The sequence below is a fragment of the Octopus sinensis genome, linkage group LG15 (assembly GCF_006345805.1).
Source record: "Octopus sinensis linkage group LG15, ASM634580v1, whole genome shotgun sequence".
Classification (NCBI taxonomy): Eukaryota; Metazoa; Mollusca; class Cephalopoda; order Octopoda; family Octopodidae; genus Octopus; species Octopus sinensis.
In genome coordinates this window covers 45,500,977-45,506,451 of record NC_043011.1, presented here as the reverse complement: position 1 = coordinate 45,506,451, position 5,475 = coordinate 45,500,977, and positions in this window count along the sequence as shown.

The following is a 5,475-nucleotide window of genomic DNA, read 5'->3' as shown; positions in this document are numbered from 1 at the left end:
AGAACGTAACGGCAGACGAAATACGGCAACGCATTTCGCCCGGCGTGCTAACGTTTCTGCCAGCTCACCACCTTCATATGCTGTCTTTATTGGTTGGGTTTAGAGGAAGGCCTTGTGTCCGTGACTATCGTAGGTCTTTCATTACTGATAACGTTGATCTGGTGAACCGTTCCTTATACATAGTAGCAACTCTACAGCAGTAGGAAAACCATGTACGGTGAAGGAATTTCAGAGGGTTGAAATTCAGGGGAGGAAGGACTGGATTTAGTGGTTAGTGAGAGGCGTGGGGGTAGACACAATATGGCTGACAAGACAAGGAAAGTCAGGAGATTCCGAAGTGCTTGAGTGGAGGTGACATGAGACCAGTTAGCTTCTAGGAATAGAGGTCACTGTAGTAGCGGTAAAAAATAGAGAGAGTAGCGGTAAAAAATAGGATATCACCAAGAGTATTTTATTCCTATTTCTAGCAATGTAGGTGTCTCGGCGCCAGTTGGTCACATTTAATGACGATTGAATTTTTCCTTTACGGTATTAAATTGCACCCTGCTGTTTAAATTAATCTTGTCTCTCTCTCGCTCTCTGCCTCTCTCTATATATATGTGTATATATTATGTATGTATGTATGTATGTATGTATGTATGTATGTATGTATGTATGTGTATGTGCATGTGAGTTTGTGTCTGCTTATCCCCCACCACCGCTTAACATGTTGGTGCGTTACGTCCCCCGTAACTTACCGGTTCGGCAAAATGGATCGACAGAATAAGTATCATACTTTAAAAGATAAGTCCTGGGGTCGATTCATTCGACAAAAAAAAAATTCCTTAAGGCGGTGCCCCAGCATGGCCGCAGTCTAATGACTGAAACAAGTAAAAAAAAAATAAGATACTTAAGATAAACCAATCCACATTCACCAATGCTAAGTCAGCAGCTTCACTCAATCCATTATTGCCATCATGTATGTATTTGCTAAGAGGTCTCCATCATTTTTTTTATATACTAGGCACAAGGCCTGACATTTTGGGGGAGGGAGCCAGTCGATTAGATCGACCCCAGTACGCAACTGGTACTTAATTTATCGACCCCGAAAGGATGAAAGGCAAAGTCGACCTCAGCGGAATTTGAACTCAGAACGTAATAGATAGACGAAATACCTATTTCTTTACTACTCACAAGGGGCTAAACACAGAGGGGACAAACAAGGACAGACAAACGGATTAAGTCGATTATATCGACCCCAGTGCGTAACTGGTACTTATTTAATTGATCCCGAAAGGATGAAAGGCAAAGTCGACCTCGGCGGAATTTGAACTCAGAACGTAGCGGCAGACGAAATACCTATTTCTTTACTACCCACAAGGGGCTAAACACAGAGAGGACAAACAAGGACAGACAGACGGATTAAGTCGATTATATCGACTCCAGTGCGTAACTGGTACTTATTTAATCGACCCCGAAAGGATGAAAGGCAAAGTCGACCTCGGCGGAATTTGAACTCAGAACGTAGCGGCAGACGAAATACCGCAAAGCATTTCGCCCGGCGTGCTAACGTTTCTGCCAGCTCGCTGCCTTAAGAGGTTTCCATCATGATAAAGGTCTGCTGTTTGATTTTGGTGATTTAAAAGGATGCCTAATGAGATGGTCTTTTTTTTTAAAGTATCTTTTATTCTTTTGCTTGTTTCAGTCATTGGACTGCGACCATGCTAGGGCATAGCTTTGGTCGAACGAATCGACCCTCAGTACTCGATAATTTTCAAAGTCTGTTATTTATTCCATTTAAAGCCTGTTATTTATTATTTTGCCGAACTGCTAAGTTACGGGAACTTAAACAAACCAGCACCGGTTGTCAAGCGGTGGTGGAGGACAAGCATAAACACACACACGCATATTCTTTTCTTTAATTTTTTTTACTTGTTTCAGTCATTGAACTACGACCATGCTGGGGCACTGTCTTGAAGGGTTGTAGTCGAACATATTGACCCCAATGTGTTTTTCTTTTAAAACCTGGTACTTATTTTATCGTTTTTTTCTTTTTTGTTGAATTGCTAGTTTACGGGAATGTAAACAAACTAACACCGGTTATCAAGCCGTGATCGAAGACAAGCACAAATACACACGCATATATATATATATATATATATATTTATATATGCACACACACATACACACATATATATATATATTAATATTTATCATGGTAGTTTTGACTTAAAGGGTCCTTCACAGCGTGAGGCATTTACGTGTAGTAATGCCCTTAATATATTAAATGCATTTAAAGGGAATAATTATAAATTTTTCCTTTTATATGGTTTTCGCGCTGTCTACTTGATAAATCCTTATAGAGATTTTATCCTATATTTAATTTTAAATTTAACAGGAATATATTCAGTGCTGAATTATTCCGAATACATGCGTATACCGAGATGTGATTTGAAAAGCTCGCCTTTTACATAAGTTCTATGTGTGAACATTTCTATGTGCTATGTTGGATACATTTGGTGTTCATGTGGTATGTTGAATTTTGTTCATTTTTATGTGTCTTGGTTATGCCTGCACTGACGATTAGAAAGAGGATTATGTACACTAACTATAAAATCATATGATTTGCGGCTGAATCTGTTTTTAAGGGATGGCTTCCAAGTTGTGTCTTGCAACCTTTTCAATACGACTATTGAAAAGGTTGTAAGACGCAACGAAAATTTTAGAAAAAATAAATAAGTAAATGAGTGGCAACTAAACCAGTGAGTGTTAAATAATAAGGCATTAAAAGAGAATGACTCACAAACAACAAAATATGCACGAATTCACATAAAGAATCTTGCAAACCAAATCCCAAAACGAAATATATATATATATATATATATATATATATATATATATCTTTTAACGGATCTAGTTTTTTTCATTCGCGAAATATGCACTTTTTGAAAAAGAAGTAAAAAAACTGAAAATCGGCTATAATAATGTAGTCTTCCAGTCTCATTGCTTTGAAGGTGTGATGTTGTGGAGAAAAGAAATGGGGGAAATAGTTACAGAGGTTTAAAAATCGAAAAAGCTGGGTATTTTTTGCCAATAGCGAGACAGAAATTTTCTGCGTTTAGCTGAGCGATGTCAACTTTAAGGTTGTAACCTGTGAAATTTATAGTTTAGCGTCTGACCTGTTCATTGTAGGTTTCTAAATAAACAGAAATACCTAATAAAATCAACATGTATCATCTTACTGTTTCTTTTGTCTCTTCATTGATTGTATGTTTTTATTATTTTAAAAAATTTGTTATATTAATGTATTTGTCTGCATGCGTTTACTTTATGTGTACTTCAGTATTAAGTATACCTGCCATGTATTTATGTACATCATTAGTATATAAGTGTGTGTGTGTGTGAGTGAAAAGGAGACGTCTGTCTCCAAAACTCCAAAGTTGAGTAATGTTTTTATGCTTGGATTTGTAAACCACGATAAGAATAACACTGGTCAACAAAGAATTTGTCCCAAGGAAAAGAATGCCTGTATCTTATATGTTTTTGCATGCAGAATTCAAAAAATAATGTTAAATTATCTGTATCACCCACAGTTTCTCTGTTCCATGATATCCCTCTCAGTTCCAGTTACGTGGGCAAAATTTCAGTTAAGCTGTTGAAACGCGAAGCTAATAGTTTAAGAAATACGCCTAATTTAAATTTTCATGAACAGATTTAACCTAGTGAAATCATAAATCCAGCTATTTGAGTCAATAAGTCCCCAAAACGTATGAAATGAAAAATATGTAAAACTACTAAAACACAGAAAAAGCACAGAAAAATACTAACACACAGAAGTACAGAAATATATGTAATATAACACAGAAAAATTAAAACGAAACACGCGGATGAAATCATCGTAGACAATAGCAGCATGGACAACGGTGAAGCATAACACAGCGTGCAGTTGTCATGGTAACAAGCTGCCAAAGCCAGGCTGTCTGTTGATTGGCTAAAATTACCCAAATTTTCCAACTTTAATTCCAAATAACATCAGATTCTTTAATTTACGAGATAAAGTAATTGATTGATCGTAATCAAAGTTCAGAGTTGCATCGATACACCAAAACTGAAAACAATCTGAGCAAAATTAAGTGGGGGGAGGGGTCATTTTGCGAATGAGAAAGACTAGATCCCTTTTTAACTTTTACTTGTTTCTGTCATCGGACTGCGGCCATGCTGGGGCACTGCTTTGAAGGGTTCACAGTCGAAGAAATCGACTCGAGTACTTACTTTGGTCGGCCCTGCTCCATAGCAGAAGACACTTGCCACGCAGTGGGACCGAACCCGGAATCATGTGGTTGGGAAGCAAACCTCTTACCACACAGCCAAGCCTAGTCCCGTTCGAACTGGCTCGTCTTAGGGTTAAACAACAACCAGTACCTACAACCGTGTACTTCCACAACACACAATACAAACCACAAGTCGCCACTCACACCAAAACCCCGCCACACACCCACATCATCCCATCCAACACACATCACCCCTCTCACGCTCCGCCCCACACAACCCTCACTCGACCACCCCCTCCTTACATGACACTCCCCACCCCCCACACGCATCAGACCTGATTATTAAACTTAAAGGGGATGACGCCGTCTTTTATAACTTATTCAAGACCAACATGTCAAGCACTGGCGCCTGCCGCCTCTCCAGCCCGAAACACACACACACACACCTCTTAAAATACGTCGCACGCCACATAGCCCACCTTGTCCCCACCCTCACATCACACTGCAACACCCTGTCTTAGTTCATTGTGCTTACATCCACCCGATCCCCCCCCACCAACCACCAACCTCCTCACCTCTCCCCCACCCACGTCACTTGACACCTACTTGATATTTTACACATCACTTACTTGCACACATACACTTAACAAGTGTATATCCAGCCACATAACATCACAGACACGCACGCACACACACACACACGCACACACACAAACACACACACACGCACACACACACACGCACACACACAAATGTGTTTGTGTTTTGTGTGTGTGTGTGTGTATATAAATATATGCTTATATATATGTATATATATATTAATATTTATATACATACACACACACACACACATATATATATATATACACAGATGTGTATATGTACATGTATATATATATATATATATATATGTATGTGTATGCATATGTGTGTGACTCTTTTAGTTACTGTGCACGTGTGTGCGTGTATAGTAATATTTATTTATACTTACAAGTATACTTAAGTATATATTAAATTTCTGGCCATATTTGTTCAATATGCGCGTGTATTAGTGTGTGTGTATATATATATATATATATTATATATATATAATATATATATATATATAACATACATATACATACATACATACATATATATCGCCATGTTGATTCGTTAGCTACTGCACGCATTTTTTTTTCTCTCCTTCTTTCTGTGTTTTTCTCTCTCTCTGTGTATCTTTCTG